The following is a 17,928-nucleotide window of genomic DNA, read 5'->3' on the forward strand; positions in this document are numbered from 1 at the left end:
CATCCACTTTTCTTTCTTCTTATTTACATTCCATTGGTTTTATTAACTTCCCCTGTACATTCCTTGGCATTACTGTCTGTTATATCTCATTAATATTGTGTTAAAACACGGAAAAACGAGCCCTTAGGTATACACTTCTTTCCCTTATTTCATTGAACGAGGGTCTCGTACTGGCAGACTTGGTGTGTTTAGGTTGTATAAGAGGGACAATTAATCAGCTGCACGCTCATAATAAGTTCACGTGCTACGTGGCGCCAAACATGCGCATAAGAGTGTTTCACACTCGTTCTTTGGCTTATAGATGGCGCTGACTGTCACTCCTACTTCTAAATTCACAGATAAACCCAAAAAAAAAGTGGATGGAGGGAGGGCCGCTGTGATAGCTCAGTGGTTAGAGCATCGAACGCGTAATTCGAAGGTCGTAGGTTCGATTCCTGCTCACAGTTGGTAATTTTTTCATCCACTTTTCTTTCTTCTTATTTACATTCCATTGGTTTTATTAACTTCCCCTGTACATTCCTTGGCATTACTGTCTGTTATATCTCATTAATATTGTGTTAAAACACGGAAAAACGAGCCCTTAGGTATACACTTCTTTCCCTTATTTCATTGAACGAGGGTCTCGTACTGGCAGACTTGGTGTGTTTAGGTTGTATAAGAGGGACAATTAATCAGCTGCACGCTCATAATAAGTTCACGTGCTACGTGGCGCCAAACATGCGCATAAGAGTGTTTCACACTCGTTGTTTGGCTTATAGATGGCGCTGACTGTCACTCCTACTTCTAAATTCACAGATAAACCCCAAAAAAAAGTGGATGGAGGGAGGGCCGCTGTGATAGCTCAGTGGTTAGAGCATCGAACGCGTAATTCGAAGGTCGTAGGTTCGATTCCTGCTCACAGTTGGTAATTTTTTCATCCACTTTTCTTTCTTCTTATTTACATTCCATTGGTTTTATTAACTTCCCCTGTACATTCCTTGGCATTACTGTCTGTTATATCTCATTAATATTGTGTTAAAACACGGAAAAACGAGCCCTTAGGTATACACTTCTTTCCCTTATTTCATTGAACGAGGGTCTCGTACTGGCAGACTTGGTGTGTTTAGGTTGTATAAGAGGGACAATTAATCAGCTGCACGCTCATAATAAGTTCACGTGCTACGTGGCGCCAAACATGCGCATAAGAGTGTTTCACACTCGTTGTTTGGCTTATAGATGGCGCTGACTGTCACTCCTACTTCTAAATTCACAGATAAACCCCAAAAAAAAAAGTGGATGGAGGGAGGGCCGCTGTGATAGCTCAGTGGTTAGAGCATCGAACGCGTAATTCGAAGGTCGTAGGTTCGATTCCTGCTCACAGTTGGTAATTTTTTCATCCACTTTTCTTTCTTCTTATTTACATTCCATTGGTTTTATTAACTTCCCCTGTACATTCCTTGGCATTACTGTCTGTTATATCTCATTAATATTGTGTTAAAACACGGAAAAACGAGCCCTTAGGTATACACTTCTTTCCCTTATTTCATTGAACGAGGGTCTCGTACTAACAGACTTGGTGTGTTTAGGTTGTATAAGAGGGACAATTAATCAGCTGCACGCTCATAATAAGTTCACGTGCTACGTGGCGCCAAACATGCGCATAAGAGTGTTTCACACTCGTTGTTTGGCTTATAGATGGCGCTGACTGTCACTCCTACTTCTAAATTCACAGATAAACCCAAAAAAAAAAGTGGATGGAGGGAGGGCCGCTGTGATAGCTCAGTGGTTAGAGCATCGAACGCGTAATTCGAAGGTCGTAGGTTCGATTCCTGCTCACAGTTGGTAATTTTTTCATCCACTTTTCTTTCTTCTTATTTACATTCCATTGGTTTTATTAACTTCCCCTGTACATTCCTTGGCATTACTGTCTGTTATATCTCATTAATATTGTGTTAAAACACGGAAAAACGAGCCCTTAGGTATACACTTCTTTCCCTTATTTCATTGAACGAGGGTCTCGTACTGGCAGACTTGGTGTGTTTAGGTTGTATAAGAGGGACAATTAATCAGCTGCACGCTCATAATAAGTTCACGTGCTACGTGGCGCCAAACATGCGCATAAGAGTGTTTCACACTCGTTCTTTGGCTTATAGATGGCGCTGACTGTCACTCCTACTTCTAAATTCACAGATAAACCCAAAAAAAAAAGTGGATGGAGGGAGGGCCGCTGTGATAGCTCAGTGGTTAGAGCATCGAACGCGTAATTCGAAGGTCGTAGGTTCGATTCCTGCTCACAGTTGGTAATTTTTTCATCCACTTTTCTTTCTTCTTATTTACATTCCATTGGTTTTATTAACTTCCCCTGTACATTCCTTGGCATTACTGTCTGTTATATCTCATTAATATTGTGTTAAAACACGGAAAAACGAGCCCTTAGGTATACACTTCTTTCCCTTATTTCATTGAACGAGGGTCTCGTACTGGCAGACTTGGTGTGTTTAGGTTGTATAAGAGGGACAATTAATCAGCTGCACGCTCATAATAAGTTCACGTGCTACGTGGCGCCAAACATGCGCATAAGAGTGTTTCACACTCGTTGTTTGGCTTATAGATGGCGCTGACTGTCACTCCTACTTCTAAATTCACAGATAAACCCCCAAAAAAAAAAGTGGATGGAGGGAGGGCCGCTGTGATAGCTCAGTGGTTAGAGCATCGAACGCGTAATTCGAAGGTCGTAGGTTCGATTCCTGCTCACAGTTGGTAATTTTTTCATCCACTTTTCTTTCTTCTTATTTACATTCCATTGGTTTTATTAACTTCCCCTGTACATTCCTTGGCATTACTGTCTGTTATATCTCATTAATATTGTGTTAAAACACGGAAAAACGAGCCCTTAGGTATACACTTCTTTCCCTTATTTCATTGAACGAGGGTCTCGTACTGGCAGACTTGGTGTGTTTAGGTTGTATAAGAGGGACAATTAATCAGCTGCACGCTCATAATAAGTTCACGTGCTACGTGGCGCCAAACATGCGCATAAGAGTGTTTCACACTCGTTGTTTGGCTTATAGATGGCGCTGACTGTCACTCCTACTTCTAAATTCACAGATAAACCCAAAAAAAAAAAGTGGATGGAGGGAGGGCCGCTGTGATAGCTCAGTGGTTAGAGCATCGAACGCGTAATTCGAAGGTCGTAGGTTCGATTCCTGCTCACAGTTGGTAATTTTTTCATCCACTTTTCTTTCTTCTTATTTACATTCCATTGGTTTTATTAACTTCCCCTGTACATTCCTTGGCATTACTGTCTGTTATATCTCATTAATATTGTGTTAAAACACGGAAAAACGAGCCCTTAGGTATACACTTCTTTCCCTTATTTCATTGAACGAGGGTCTCGTACTGGCAGACTTGGTGTGTTTAGGTTGTATAAGAGGGACAATTAATCAGCGGCACGCTCATAATAAGTTCACGTGCTACGTGGCGCCAAACATGCGCATAAGAGTGTTTCACACTCGTTGTTTGGCTTATAGATGGCGCTGACTGTCACTCCTACTTCTAAATTCACAGATAAACCCAAAAAAAAAAGTGGATGGAGGGAGGGCCGCTGTGATAGCTCAGTGGTTAGAGCATCGAACGCGTAATTCGAAGGTCGTAGGTTCGATTCCTGCTCACAGTTGGTAATTTTTTCATCCACTTTTCTTTCTTCTTATTTACATTCCATTGGTTTTATTAACTTCCCCTGTACATTCCTTGGCATTACTGTCTGTTATATCTCATTAATATTGTGTTAAAACACGGAAAAACGAGCCCTTAGGTATACACTTCTTTCCCTTATTTCATTGAACGAGGGTCTCGTACTGGCAGACTTGGTGTGTTTAGGTTGTATAAGAGGGACAATTAATCAGCTGCACGCTCATAATAAGTTCACGTGCTACGTGGCGCCAAACATGCGCATAAGAGTGTTTCACACTCGTTGTTTGGCTTATAGATGGCGCTGACTGTCACTCCTACTTCTAAATTCACAGATAAACCCAAAAAAAAAGTGGATGGAGGGAGGGCCGCTGTGATAGCTCAGTGGTTAGAGCATCGAACGCGTAATTCGAAGGTCGTAGGTTCGATTCCTGCTCACAGTTGGTAATTTTTTCATCCACTTTTCTTTCTTCTTATTTACATTCCATTGGTTTTATTAACTTCCCCTGTACATTCCTTGGCATTACTGTCTGTTATATCTCATTAATATTGTGTTAAAACACGGAAAAACGAGCCCTTAGGTATACACTTCTTTCCCTTATTTCATTGAACGAGGGTCTCGTACTGGCAGACTTGGTGTGTTTAGGTTGTATAAGAGGGACAATTAATCAGCTGCACGCTCATAATAAGTTCACGTGCTACGTGGCGCCAAACATGCGCATAAGAGTGTTTCACACTCGTTGTTTGGCTTATAGATGGCGCTGACTGTCACTCCTACTTCTAAATTCACAGATAAACCCAAAAAAAAAGTGGATGGAGGGAGGGCCGCTGTGATAGCTCAGTGGTTAGAGCATCGAACGCGTAATTTGAAGGTCGTAGGTTCGATTCCTGCTCACAGTTGGTAATTTTTTCATCCACTTTTCTTTCTTCTTATTTACATTCCATTGGTTTTATTAACTTCCCCTGTACATTCCTTGGCATTACTGTCTGTTATATCTCATTAATATTGTGTTAAAACACGGAAAAACGAGCCCTTAGGTATACACTTCTTTCCCTTATTTCATTGAACGAGGGTCTCGTACTGGCAGACTTGGTGTGTTTAGGTTGTATAAGAGGGACAATTAATCAGCTGCACGCTCATAATAAGTTCACGTGCTACGTGGCGCCAAACATGCGCATAAGAGTGTTTCACACTCGTTGTTTGGCTTATAGATGGCGCTGACTGTCACTCCTACTTCTAAATTCACAGATAAACCCAAAAAAAAAGTGGATGGAGGGAGGGCCGCTGTGATAGCTCAGTGGTTAGAGCATCGAACGCGTAATTCGAAGGTCGTAGGTTCGATTCCTGCTCACAGTTGGTAATTTTTTCATCCACTTTTCTTTCTTCTTATTTACATTCCATTGGTTTTATTAACTTCCCCTGTACATTCCTTGGCATTACTGTCTGTTATATCTCATTAATATTGTGTTAAAACACGGAAAAACGAGCCCTTAGGTATACACTTCTTTCCCTTATTTCATTGAACGAGGGTCTCGTACTGGCAGACTTGGTGTGTTTAGGTTGTATAAGAGGGACAATTAATCAGCTGCACGCTCATAATAAGTTCACGTGCTACGTGGCGCCAAACATGCGCATAAGAGTGTTTCACACTCGTTGTTTGGCTTATAGATGGCGCTGACTGTCACTCCTACTTCTAAATTCACAGATAAACCCAAAAAAAAAGTGGATGGAGGGAGGGCCGCTGTGATAGCTCAGTGGTTAGAGCATCGAACGCGTAATTCGAAGGTCGTAGGTTCGATTCCTGCTCACAGTTGGTAATTTTTTCATCCACTTTTCTTTCTTCTTATTTACATTCCATTGGTTTTATTAACTTCCCCTGTACATTCCTTGGCATTACTGTCTGTTATATCTCATTAATATTGTGTTAAAACACGGAAAAACGAGCCCTTAGGTATACACTTCTTTCCCTTATTTCATTGAACGAGGGTCTCGTACTGGCAGACTTGGTGTGTTTAGGTTGTATAAGAGGGACAATTAATCAGCTGCACGCTCATAATAAGTTCACGTGCTACGTGGCGCCAAACATGCGCATAAGAGTGTTTCACACTCGTTGTTTGGCTTATAGATGGCGCTGACTGTCACTCCTACTTCTAAATTCACAGATAAACCCAAAAAAAAAAGTGGATGGAGGGAGGGCCGCTGTGATAGCTCAGTGGTTAGAGCATCGAACGCGTAATTCGAAGGTCGTAGGTTCGATTCCTGCTCACAGTTGGTAATTTTTTCATCCACTTTTCTTTCTTCTTATTTACATTCCATTGGTTTTATTAACTTCCCCTGTACATTCCTTGGCATTACTGTCTGTTATATCTCATTATATATATATATATATATATATATATATATATATATTGTCATGGGGTCGTGACGTGGCCGAAGACAGGAGACTTCGTATTGGGATTTAACTGTTTATTTGGGCGAACCTGTGCCCGGTAAATGGAAAGTCAAATTACAGCAGCAGTCTCGCACAGATAGCATTCTCGGACTGATAGCGGTGAACGGAGCGTCGGCCTTCGATCAACAACTGACAAGCGGCGAATGCGTCGGCATTTATACTCTTGCCATCGAATGTTCCAGCGTTGTCGCTGGCGGTGGTGTAGGTTCCAGAACAATCTGTACCGTTCGCGCAGTGGGCGTGATCTTATCGAAATGATCTACTACAGTCGGGAACCTTCTCGAAAACTGCAGGCGCGGTTTGCGCTGAGAATCGTGTGGTGTTTTGGGACGATAACAAAAACTTGGGAAATGGTATGTGGCATTGCCCCTCTGAAAAATGGCATTGTCTCGATGCTTTAACTAAAGATGAAGGTACAATAATAATGCAAGAAAGTACAATGAATAAATAAAAATACAACAATAATACAAAAACACTTTTTCAGTTTGTTAACGCGCATGAAACGGCTTGAGGCGCGCGACATGGACGACTTCAGGTCGCGATGGGCGTTGTTGAGAGTTCGTGAAGCCGTCGGGGATAACCTCGTAGTCAAGTGGGCCGAGACGTCGAACCACCTTGTACGGTCCGAAGTACCATCGCAGAAGCTTTTCACTTAGTCCACGTCGGCGTATCGGCGTCCACACCCAAACACGTTCACCGGGCTGGTATTCCACGAAGCGTCGTTGAAGGCTGTAACGGTGGCTGTCGGTCGTCTGTTGATTCTTGATACGGAGACGCGCAAGTTGCCGCGCTTCTTCAGCGCGTTGAAGGTACTCGCTCACATCGAGGTTTTCTTCGTCGGTGACGTTGGGTAACATGGCATCGAGCGTCGTTGCCGGGCTCCTTCCGTAGACCAATTTGTATAGAGATATCTGCGTCGTCTCCTGCACCGCCGTGTTGTATGCGAAGGTCACATACGGAAGAATGGCGTCCCACGTCTTGTGTTCGACATCGACGTACATTGACAGAATGTCGGCGATCGTCTTGTTAAGCCGCTCGGTGAGGCCGTTGGTCTGTGGGTGGTACGCTGTCGTCCGGCGGTGGTTTGTTCGGCTGTATGCCAAGATCGCTTGAGTTAAGTAGGCAGTGAATGCCGTTCCTCCGTCGGTGATAAGGACCTCCGGGGCGCCGTGACGTAGGACGATATTTTCGACGAAGAACTTAGCTACCTCGGATGCACTGCCTTTTGGCAGCGCTTTTGTCTCGGCGTAGCGGGTGAGGTAGTCGGTAGCTACCACGATCCACTTGTTTCCGAAAGCCGACGTCGGGAACGGCCCCAGTAGGTCCATACCAATCTCCTGGAAAGGTCGGTAAGGTGATCAATTGGCTGCAGAAGTCCCGCTGGCCTTGTCGGCGGTGTCTTGCGTCGCTGACAGTCCCGGCATGTCCTGACATAACGAGTGACGTCAGTGGTAAGACATAACCAGTAGTACCTTTCTTGTATCCTCGCGAGCGTGCGAGAAGCACCGAGGTGCCCTGCCGTCAGATCGTCGTGCAGGGCCTGCAGGAGTTCTGGTCGCAGAGCTGAAGGCACCACAAGGAGGTACTTAGCTCGAAGCGGTGAAAAGTTTTTCTTTTGTAGAAAACCGTTTCGTAGAAAGAACGACGGAAGTGCGCGCTTGAATCAAACCTTCGGGACTTCGGCGGTCCTGCTTTCGAGGTATTCTATAAGGGCCTTAAGTTCCGGGTCAGCCCGCTGTCGTTGAGCGAAGTCGTCGGTAGTTATTGTTCCCAAGAAGTAGTCGTCATCCGGGTCGTCGGGTAGCGGTTGGTCGACAGGCGCACGAGAGAGACAGTCGGCGTCAGAGTGTTTTTTGCCGGACTTGTAAATGACAGAAATGTCATATTCTTGACGTCTCAGGCTCCATCGTGCGAGGCGACCTGAAAGGTCCTTCAGGGTGGCTAGCCAACACAAGGCGTGGTGGTCGCTCACAACTTTGAAGGGCCTGCCGTATAGGTAGGGGCGAAATTTCGACGTAGCCCAGATGATGGTGAGGCTACGCCGCTCGGTGAGGCCGTTGGTCTGTGGGTGGTACGCTGTCGTCCGGCGGTGGTTTGTTTGGCTGTATGCCAAGATCTGTTGTGGAATAATTTGCTTCTGCTTTGGATAGCGATCGGCTGGCGTAACTAATAACCCTTTCAAGTCCGTCCGCCCTCTGCACAAGAACGGCGCCAAGACCTACGCTGCTTGCGTCAGTGTGTATTTCTGTCTCGGCGAATTCGTCGTAATGGGCAAGTAACGGAGGCGTCTGGAGGCGATGTTTAAGCTCCTGGAAAGCGTGTTCCTGTGGCCTTTCCCACTTGAACTCCACGTCGGCCTTGGTAAGGTTAGTGTGAGGATCGCCGATGCGGGCGAAGTTTTTCACGAATCGCCTATAATAGGCGCATAGGCCCAGAAATCGGCGCACGGCTTTCTTGTCAGTGGGCGGCGGGAAGTCGACGATGGCGGCTGTTTTCCGTTGATCGGGACGAACTCCAGACTTGCTGATAACGTGCCCCAGAAACAAGAGCTCCTCATACGCAAATCTGCACTTTCCTGGCTTCAGTATGAGTCCGGAAGTCTTGATGGCTTGAAGTACAGCTTCAAGACGCCGTAGATGCTCGTCGAAACTCGAGGTAAACAGAACGACGTTGTCCTAACACACAAGGCAAGTCTGCCACTTCAATCCTGCCAGTACTGTATCCATAACGCATTGAAAAGTTGCAGGCGCTGAGCAATGGCCGAAGGGCATCACCTTAAGCTCGAAGAGGCCGTCTGGTGTTATAAACGCCGTCTTCTCTCGGTCTTTTTCGTCGACTTCAATTTGCCAATAGCCAGTCTTGAGGTCCATTGACGAAAAGTATTTGGCGTTATGGAGCCGATCAAGTGCGTCGTCTATTCGTGGGAGAGGATACACGTCCTTTCTTGTGATTTTGTTCAGGCGGCGATAATTGACGCGGAAACGTAGGGTCCCATCTTTTTTCTTCACTAACACCATGGGGGATGCCCATGGACTCTTGGACGACTGGATAATGTCATCCCGCCGCATTTCATCAATTTGTCTCTTCATGGCCTCACGTTCTCGCGTCAAAACCCTGTACGGACTCTGACGAAGTGGTCTGGCATTTTCTTCGGTTATGATGCGATGCTTCGTGATTGGGGTCTGCTGAGTTTTCGATGACGACGAAAAGCAATCTTCGTATTGCAGGAGCAGGGCCTTGAGCTGTTTTTGCTTATCGTTCGGAAGTCTGGGATTGACGTCGAAAGCTATGGGAGGGGCTTGGTTCCTCCGAGCAGGTTCCGCAGAATCGGCGAGGGCGAAAGCACTGGTGGCTTCGACAATTTCTTCGATGTATGCGACTGTTGTTCCTTTGTTCACATGTTTGTACTCATTGCTGAAATTCGTGAGCATAACCGTTGCTTTGCCTCCCCGCAGCTCTGCAATTCCTCATGCGACGCAAATATTTCGGGTGACCAACAGATGCTGACTGCCTTCAACGACGCCTTCCAAGTCAGGTGATTTAGGAACACCGACTGAAATAATGACGCTTGAGCGAGGCGGAATGGTGACTTGTTCTTCCAGCACATTCAAGGAAGTGTCCTGGCGGCGTACGTGGTGGTAGTGATTCTTCTGTGGATAACGTTATCGACTCTGTTTTTAGGTTGATGACAGCACCATGGGGCATAAGAAGTCCATGCCAAGGATGACATCTCTCGAGCAACGCTGTAGGACTACGAAGTCTGTAGGATAAATACGGCCGTTAATGGTGACTCTCGCTGTGCAGATTCCTGCAGGTGTTACGAGATGACCTCCGGCTGTGCGGATTTCAGGGCCTTTCCAAGCTGTCCTAACTTTAACTTCGTGGCGAACGACCCACTTATGACAGAATAGTCGGCTCGAGTATCGACGAGAGCGGTCACACTGTGGCCGTCGATAAGAACGTCGAGGTCGCTAGTTCGCCGTCTCGCATTACAGTTAGGGCGTGGTGTCGGGTCACGGCTGCGTCGGCTTGTTCCGCTGCTTCCATGTTGCATCGTCCGGCCACCTTCGGTAAGTGAGCTTTCGCCGTCAGGGCTTTGCCTGGTTGGCGTTGTGTTCGGAAAGCTCCGTCGCAGCGTCGTCGGAGGATCTTCGGTAGTTCGTCGCACAGCAACCGCACCTCCACCGTTTACTGCCATTAGTTTCCCGGATACGGGCAAGGAGACCGGCCCCGCGTAGAGCCAGGGTATACTGCCGGTGGTGCGGTGACGTGCGGCGGCTGGGCGACGGCGAACGCGAAGGGCTTCATGGTGTCCACCGAGTTCCTGTCAGGTAGTCGGCGATGTCACGTTGTCGTTCTCCTGGCTGTGGACGCGGTGCATTGACGGCGAAGCCACGCAGCCCCATCTGCCGGTACTGGCAACTGCGGTATGTGTGTCCGGCCTCGCCGCAGTGGTAGCAGAGCGGGCGATGGTCAGGGGTGCGCCAGACGTCAGTCTTCCTCGGTGCACTGTGCTGGGCCGCTGGCGAACGGTATGACGTCGGTGGGTGGGGTGGCGGCGGTGGCGTCTGTCGATGGAAGTGCGACGGGGCGGCGTTTCGGCGTGGACGGGGAGGAGCGTTGTGGCGCAGTGCAGCGGCGTAGCTCGTAGCTTCCGGCTCGGGCAGCGATGCGTGGGGAATTTGAAGCGATTGCCGAACTTCTTCTCGCACAATGTCTGCGATTGAATCCACTTGAGGCTGCGCCGAAGGCAACAGCTTGCGCATCTCTTCCCGCACGATCGCTCGGATTGTTTCACGCAGGTCTCCGGAGTTACTGGCTTGAGCAGCAGCGCAGTCTGCAGTCAGGCGACGATTATGCTGTCTGGTGCGCATGTCCAGGGTCTTTTCGATAGTGGTCGCTTCGGCTACAAATTCTTGGACGGTTTTCGGTGGGTTTCTCATCAGTCCCGCGAAGAGCTCCTGTTTGACCCCTCGCATGAGGAAACGAACTTTCTTCTCCCCAGGCATGTCTGGGTCAGCATGACGAAATAGGCGGGTCATCTCCTCTGTGAAAATTCCAACCTTCTCATTTGGTAGCTGAACCCTGGTCTCTAGTTGAGCAGCGGCCCTTTCTTTGCGAGCGACGCTCCCGAACGTTTGCAGAAACGCGCCGCAGAAAACATCCCACGTTCGGAGCGTGCACTCCCGATCTTCGAGCCAGGTCCTTGCGGTGTCTTCCAAATAGAAGAACACACGACGCAGCTTTTCGTCATGATCCCAATGGTTGAGGGCGGCCACATGGTCGTATGTTTCTAGCCAGGACTCCAGGTCTTCGAACGATGACCCATGGAAAATTGGTGGTTCCCTGGGTTGGTGCATGACCATCGTGGGCTGGGACGCTGCGGTTGTCATTGTCGCTGCAGTCGCGGTCATGGCCTTGGTCTTCCGCGCCTTGTCTTGTAGAAGCCCGTACTCCGGTGGTAGCTCTTGCGGTCGGCGGCTTGTTCGCTGCTCCTGGTTGGCTTCGGTGTCTTCTCCGCGACGTGGGGTGGGTTCACGGCTTGACGGGGCGCCCGGTACATGAACGAAGCAGCACCTCCACCAGATGTCACGGGGTCGTGACGTGGCCGAAGACAGGAGACTTCGTGTTGGGATTTAACTGTTTATTTGGGCGAACCTGTGCCCGGTAAACGGAAAGTCCAATTACAGCAGCAGTCTCGCACAGATAGCAGTCTCGGACTGATAGCGGCGAACGGAGCGTCGGCCTTCGATCAACAACTGACAAGCGGCGATGCGCGCCGGCATTTATACTCTTGCCGTCGAATGTTCTAGCGTTATCGCTGGCGTTGGCGTAGGTTTCAGAACAATCTGTACCGTTCGCACAGTGGGCGTGATCTTATCGAAAGGATCTACTACAGTCCGGAACCGTCTCGAAAACTGCAGGCGCGGTTTGCGCTGAGAATCGTGTGGTGTTTTTGGACGATAACAAAAACTTGTGAAATGGAACGTGGCAATATATATATATATATATATATATATATATATATATATATATATATATATATATATATATATATATATATATATATATATCAGCCTGACTACATCCACTGCAAAACAGTTGATGTAGTCATCCACTGTTTTGTCATCCTGAGTCGTATTGTGTGTGGGAGATTTTTTTCACACTTATTGGTTTGGCTGGGTGCCGCCTGCTTGAAGTGCTCCAGTCATTACAGGTTTTACAGTACACAATACAATCAACCCCTGCGGATGACAAGGGAGGAAATACGGCCTTGTTGGCAAGAGGTTAGGCAACATTCAACGCAGAAAAACAGAAGGAGAAGAAGGGAGGGAGACAAATGTCAACCAAAGCCCCATACATAACGTAGGTATGCTCACACGCTACGCCAACATGTCATGCGTATTCAAGCACACTCTTTGTCATTCTCATTTTTACACGAGATGCACAGAAAAAGATTTTTTTCCGATCGTAATCTGGTGCGCAAGATATGCGACGTAGATCTCCGAACTGTTGATCGTTCAATGAAAAAATACTAATCTGTGGTTTCATGCATTGCGGAGTGACTCAGGGGACAAATTGCAACTCATGATTACGGAGTTAGACAAGTAGATCAGAAAAGTAGAACTTAAAATTATTCTGCAGAAGACGAAAGTAATGAACAATAACCTCGAAAGAAAACAGCGCTTCGAGATAGGTAATAATTTACTTGAAGTTGTAAAACACTAAGTCTACTTAGGACAGGTAATAACCACGGAGCTGAACCAGGTGACTAAACTAACTAGAAGAATAAGAATGGAGTGAAGCACTCTCAAATCATGACAGCTAGATTTCCACTATCCCTCAAGAGGAAAGTGTATAACAGCTGCATCTTGCCGGTACCTAGCTACAGAGCAAAAACCTGGAGACTTACAAAGAGGGTTCAGCTTAAATTGAGGACGACGCAGCGGGCAATAGAAAGGAAAATGGTAGATGTAACCTTAAGAGACAAGTAGAGAGCACAGCGGATTAGGGAACGAACCAGGGTTAAGGATATCATAGTTCGAATCAAAAAGAGGAAATGAACATGGGCCGGGCATGTAGCACGTAGACAAGATAACCGCTGGTCATTAAGGTTAACTAACTGGATTCCTCGACAAGGCAAGCTGGTTAGGGGATGCCAGAAGGTTAGGTGGGCAGATGAGATTAAGAAGTTTGCGGGTATGAAATGGCAGCAGCAAGCACAGGACCGAGTTGACTGGCCGAATATAGGAGAGGCCTTTGTTTTGCAGTGGATGTAGTCAGGCTGATATATATATATATATATATATATATATATATATATATATATATATATATATATATATATATATATATATATATATATATATATATATATATATATATATATTGCCACGTTCCATTTCCCAAGTTTTTATTATCGTTCAAAAACACCACACAATTTTCAGCGCAAACCGCGCCTGCAGTTTTCGAGACGGTTCCGGACTGTAGTAGATCATTTTGATAAGATCACGCCCACTGTGCGAATGGTACAGATTGTTCTGGAACCTACGCCACCGCCAGCGATAACGCTAGAACATTCGACGGCAAGAGTATAAATGCCGACGCGCTTCGCCGCTTGTCAGTTGTTGATCGAAGGCCGACGCTCCGTTCGCCGCTATCAGTCCGAGACTGCTATCTGTGCAAGACTGCTGCTGTAATTGGACTTTCCGTTTACCGGGCACAGGTTCGCCCAATTAAACAGTTAAATCCCAACACGAAGTTTCCTGTCTTCGGCCACGTCACGACCCCGTGACATCTGGTGGAGGTGCTGCTTCGTTCATGTACCGGACGCCCCCATCAAGCCGTGAACCCAGCCCACGTCGCGGAGAAGACACCGACGCCAACCAGGAGCAGCGAACAAGCCGCCGACAGCAAGGGCTACTACGTGACTACGGGCTTCTACAAGACAAGGCGCGGAAGGCCAAGGCCATGACCGCAACTGCAGCGACAATGACAACCGCAGCGTCCCAGCCCACGATGGTGGGCTGGGACGCTGCAGTTAATCCGAGAGATAATCCGAGAGATAATAAAGCAGTCCTACAATTTAATATGATTAAGGCAAAGATAGGGCTGAATATCATAGTCAAAACATAAGTGTACATAATTAGAAACAATTTATTGGTGTCTATACACGTATATGCATATCTAGAACAAGTAAACAACAGAAGAGCCTAATCAAGACAAAATAATAATTAAGAAATAAGAATAGGCTAGTGCATTCAGCAGCTACTTCCAAGGAATGTGAAAAAGTCAGCCAATGTGATTAAGGTAAAATGTATGCAATCACTGCGTGCTGTTATCTCTAAAAAAACAAAGACGAGAAGTTCAGTACGAGGCAGCGAGCGATGTAACATAAAAATAATAGCAGATAATAAAACATTCTCGATCGCGTATGGTCTCGCATTTTGCGAGACAGAGCTGCCAGTGGATCACTACGTGGCTCATTGAAGATCGGCTCAACGACGAGCGGCAGGATCCTTTTAGCTAAGATTTCGTTTGCTTTTCATTCCTCGCATTTCTTGTTAGTATCTCTCAACTGAAACATTGTTGCAGCCCTTTGGAGGTCAGGCAAGTCAGAATATTCTGATGTCTTTCTCATCACATGGCCAAGGGCACTCCCCTTGGCTGGCCTCTCTACCGGTCAAGGATTGGCCGCTCGATACCTTGCTATGCAGTGGAGATAGCTGCAACCCTGTGGCTCTGGTTCCTACAAATGGGGGTTCCATTCCAATGAAGAATCCGAAGGTGATACAAGTGGAGCTTCAGAAAGCCTCGTCGCTTTTCCAGAAGATTATGGAGGTCCGCCAGTTCGGCCGAGGGGGTATCCTGTGCTGCTCTGCAGACCAGGATTGCGTCCGAGAGCTTCTGAATTGCTCTGAATTTGCTGCAAAGCCGGTGAGCCCATTTATTCCAGCTCATCTTGCATGCACGAAGGGCATAGTCCGTAGGGTGGATACGAGTCTGGCACCTCAAGAAATTCTTGACTTATTTGCTGTAGCTGGGGCAGTTTCAGTCTATAGATGCACCCGAACGACTTATAAAACGAAATCGCCTACTGAATCAGTTATAGTAATTTTTGCAGGAAGAGTTAGGCCAACAGAAATTAAGGCATGGCCACTAATCTACAAAGTAGAACCACTTTCCCCGAAACCTTTGCAGTGCTCAAAATGTTGGCGATTCGACCACAGCATGAAAAGATGCTGATCACAGGCTAGATGTTGTCTGTGCGGAGAGAGTCATGACAGCTGCGATTGCAAATCTGATGACCATAGGTGCTGCTTGTGTAATGGAGCGCACCCTGCAGACTCTGCTGAATGTGGCGCAAAAGAAAGAGAAATGGGTGTTCTAGAAATCTTAGAGCGCAGGCGTTGCTCTAGGAGGGAGGCGGTAGCAGAAATGCATGAAAAATCGAAAGGTTACGCAGGCATAACATCCGGGCACAAAGCGGCAATGGATGCATCGCTTGCAAAGTCGATAACTGAGGCTATTGAAAAGTCTACTGAAAAGGCAATGCAGCGTCTGGAAGCTACTCTTTTTGAAGCCTTGGCTGATATATTAATACAACAGCTGACACAAATTATTGCTACAGTTTCTGTGCAAAATCGAGGTTCGCACACTCTGTTGATTTCAAGGGGTACAGAGGAGGAAAATCAGACAGTCAATCATAGAACCATCTCTCCGAAAGCAGGACCTTCAAAAAATAGAGTTCAGGCTGAGTCAGAACCTGTGACAGATGATTCAGGAGACTTTACAGATATGGACACAGAATCTTTAAGAACTTTGAAACGTAACAGATCTCCCCCTTCTAAAAAGTCTTCTCAGAACCCAAAATCCAAGAAATACTTGTCAAAGAAAGACTTCTTTGAGAACCTTTCAAAAAAATAATTTCTTGAAAAAAGATATTCTGGATCAGGCAGTTTCTTCTGCCGGTATAGCATCAAAATAGGTTCCCTAAAAATTCTGCAGTGGAACTGCCGATTTATTTGGTAGGCAACTACAGATTTACAATATATTTCTTCGCTAATTTCTCCCGACATAAGTGGCATTCAGGAAACCTGGCTTGCTAACGGTAAAAACATTTTACATGAAAAACTATCGATTAATTCGGTTGGATCGGCCGAGTATAGGTGGCGGTTTGGCTTTCTTAATATAAACTAAATTTAGTCACAGAGCCAAGATATCGTATCAGTGTATGAATACGAATTACGAAATTTTGGTATTAGACATAACACTACCAGACTTCTCGCCTTTCTATTTTGCAAATGTATACTTTCCTGCAGGAGTTCAAGAGACAAGATGCCTCGACATTACGGTAGCTTAATGCAGAAAAAAATATTACTGTGTGTTGATTTCAATTCACACTATGTGTCTTGGGGCTTCAAATCTGATGGATGCGGAAGACGTTTGTGGGAATGGACGCTTGATAATAACTTTTCCTGCTTAAACTCACACGTTGCTACATTTGTAAGAAGTAACTCCAAATCGACTATTGATTTAACATTTTGCAGCTACACTTTAGGCATATCTTTGTGGGATATATTAGATTGCGCTACATACACAGACCACCTTCCCATTAAGTTTGAAATTAAGTTCCCGAGATTTAGTTTGGCAGGGAAACTTGGCTCATTCGTAAATTATGCTAAATTACAAAAAGACTTCAAATCTACGGTAACTTTTTGCGAGGAAATGCAGCAAGACCTTAGGGCTATAAGTCTATGTGCGGTGTCGAAACGATCATTAAAAAATTTAACGTTTACAGTAAACTCGAACACAGCGGGATCTTTTAGACCGTGGTGAAATCTAGAATGTGTCAGGGGGTATAGAAAGCGAAAAGCGGCTTGGGAAAAGCTGTTAATTAATCAATGCGCCAAAAACTGGAGAGATTATAAAGTCATTGCCACCGATTTTAAGCGTCTAGTGCGCAAAGCAAAAGAAGACTATGATATGAATAAATTTAATTATCTGTCTAAGTCTAAAAATAAGAAAAATGCTTTTCAGGTTTTTACGTGCAAGAAAAGTGATTCAACAGACAGAAAGTAGTCATTCCATCATTATGTCTTTTCGCGAACTCTCTGATTTTTTGGAAAATATTGCTAAAGGCTTGAAAACCAGGTACACAACAATTATACCAAATTCCATGGTGAAATTAAGGGTGCATTGTAATTTCCAGAAGGTAACTTTAGCTGAACTGGCGGATGTGATGAAGAGCTTACCACCCGCTGCTCCCGGACCTGATGGGGTGACCTCTACAATAATTAAAGTGCTATACGAAATATCCCCACATGAAATCCGTAATATAGGTAATAATTCACTGAAAATATCTTAGATTCCGGTAAATTGCAAGCTTTCCAAAATAATTTCGATACTTAAGAAACAGAGAACGGAATTTACTCTGGATAACATAAGGCCTATTTCATTGAAATCTAACCTGGTCAAGCTTGTAGAGAGAGTCTTAAATGCCCGTATAATAAACTACATTAATGAACATCTAATACTAAACCCCAGACAAATTGGCTTTAGATCGGAATACTCCATTTGGTGTGCACATGTGGATTTGGAAACTCGCATACAGCTGGCTCGGCATCGCCGCGAATACTGTGCACTAGTCACTCTCGACTTCGCCAAAGCGTACGACAATGTGAAATATCCTATCCTAATCCAGCAGATGCAAGAATATCGCTTTCCAAAATATATAACAGCATGGATTACAGAGTTTGTGAAAGACAGAGAATTTTATTGCTTCTTGGATGGATGCTCTTTTAAA

At 45.7% G+C, this 17,928-nt stretch overlaps 12 non-coding genes across 12 annotated transcripts; all 12 read left to right on the plus strand.

Moving 5' to 3' along the window:
• The first annotated feature begins 373 nt into the window (after nucleotides 1–373).
• TRNAT-CGU (transfer RNA threonine (anticodon CGU)) lies at nucleotides 374–446 on the plus strand. Its single transcript has one exon. It is a non-coding gene; the product is annotated as a tRNA-Thr (tRNA).
• Nucleotides 447–830: 384 nt separating this feature from the next.
• On the plus strand, nucleotides 831–903 carry TRNAT-CGU (transfer RNA threonine (anticodon CGU)). Its single transcript has one exon. It is a non-coding gene; the product is annotated as a tRNA-Thr (tRNA).
• Nucleotides 904–1,289: 386 nt separating this feature from the next.
• On the plus strand, nucleotides 1,290–1,362 carry TRNAT-CGU (transfer RNA threonine (anticodon CGU)). Its single transcript has one exon. It is a non-coding gene; the product is annotated as a tRNA-Thr (tRNA).
• A 385-nt stretch (nucleotides 1,363–1,747) lies between these two features.
• On the plus strand, nucleotides 1,748–1,820 carry TRNAT-CGU (transfer RNA threonine (anticodon CGU)). Its single transcript has one exon. It is a non-coding gene; the product is annotated as a tRNA-Thr (tRNA).
• A 385-nt stretch (nucleotides 1,821–2,205) lies between these two features.
• TRNAT-CGU (transfer RNA threonine (anticodon CGU)) lies at nucleotides 2,206–2,278 on the plus strand. The gene has a single exon. It is a non-coding gene; the product is annotated as a tRNA-Thr (tRNA).
• A 387-nt stretch (nucleotides 2,279–2,665) lies between these two features.
• Nucleotides 2,666–2,738, plus strand: TRNAT-CGU (transfer RNA threonine (anticodon CGU)). The gene has a single exon. It is a non-coding gene; the product is annotated as a tRNA-Thr (tRNA).
• Nucleotides 2,739–3,124: 386 nt separating this feature from the next.
• Nucleotides 3,125–3,197, plus strand: TRNAT-CGU (transfer RNA threonine (anticodon CGU)). Its single transcript has one exon. It is a non-coding gene; the product is annotated as a tRNA-Thr (tRNA).
• A 385-nt stretch (nucleotides 3,198–3,582) lies between these two features.
• On the plus strand, nucleotides 3,583–3,655 carry TRNAT-CGU (transfer RNA threonine (anticodon CGU)). The gene has a single exon. It is a non-coding gene; the product is annotated as a tRNA-Thr (tRNA).
• Nucleotides 3,656–4,039: 384 nt separating this feature from the next.
• Nucleotides 4,040–4,112, plus strand: TRNAT-CGU (transfer RNA threonine (anticodon CGU)). Its single transcript has one exon. It is a non-coding gene; the product is annotated as a tRNA-Thr (tRNA).
• Nucleotides 4,113–4,953: 841 nt separating this feature from the next.
• Nucleotides 4,954–5,026, plus strand: TRNAT-CGU (transfer RNA threonine (anticodon CGU)). The gene has a single exon. It is a non-coding gene; the product is annotated as a tRNA-Thr (tRNA).
• Nucleotides 5,027–5,410: 384 nt separating this feature from the next.
• TRNAT-CGU (transfer RNA threonine (anticodon CGU)) lies at nucleotides 5,411–5,483 on the plus strand. The gene has a single exon. It is a non-coding gene; the product is annotated as a tRNA-Thr (tRNA).
• Nucleotides 5,484–5,868: 385 nt separating this feature from the next.
• On the plus strand, nucleotides 5,869–5,941 carry TRNAT-CGU (transfer RNA threonine (anticodon CGU)). Its single transcript has one exon. It is a non-coding gene; the product is annotated as a tRNA-Thr (tRNA).
• The last annotated feature ends 11,987 nt before the right edge of the window (nucleotides 5,942–17,928 follow it).

The sequence above is a fragment of the Rhipicephalus microplus genome, unplaced genomic scaffold (assembly GCF_043290135.1).
Source record: "Rhipicephalus microplus isolate Deutch F79 unplaced genomic scaffold, USDA_Rmic scaffold_15, whole genome shotgun sequence".
NCBI lineage: Eukaryota > Metazoa > Arthropoda > Arachnida > Ixodida > Ixodidae > Rhipicephalus > Rhipicephalus microplus.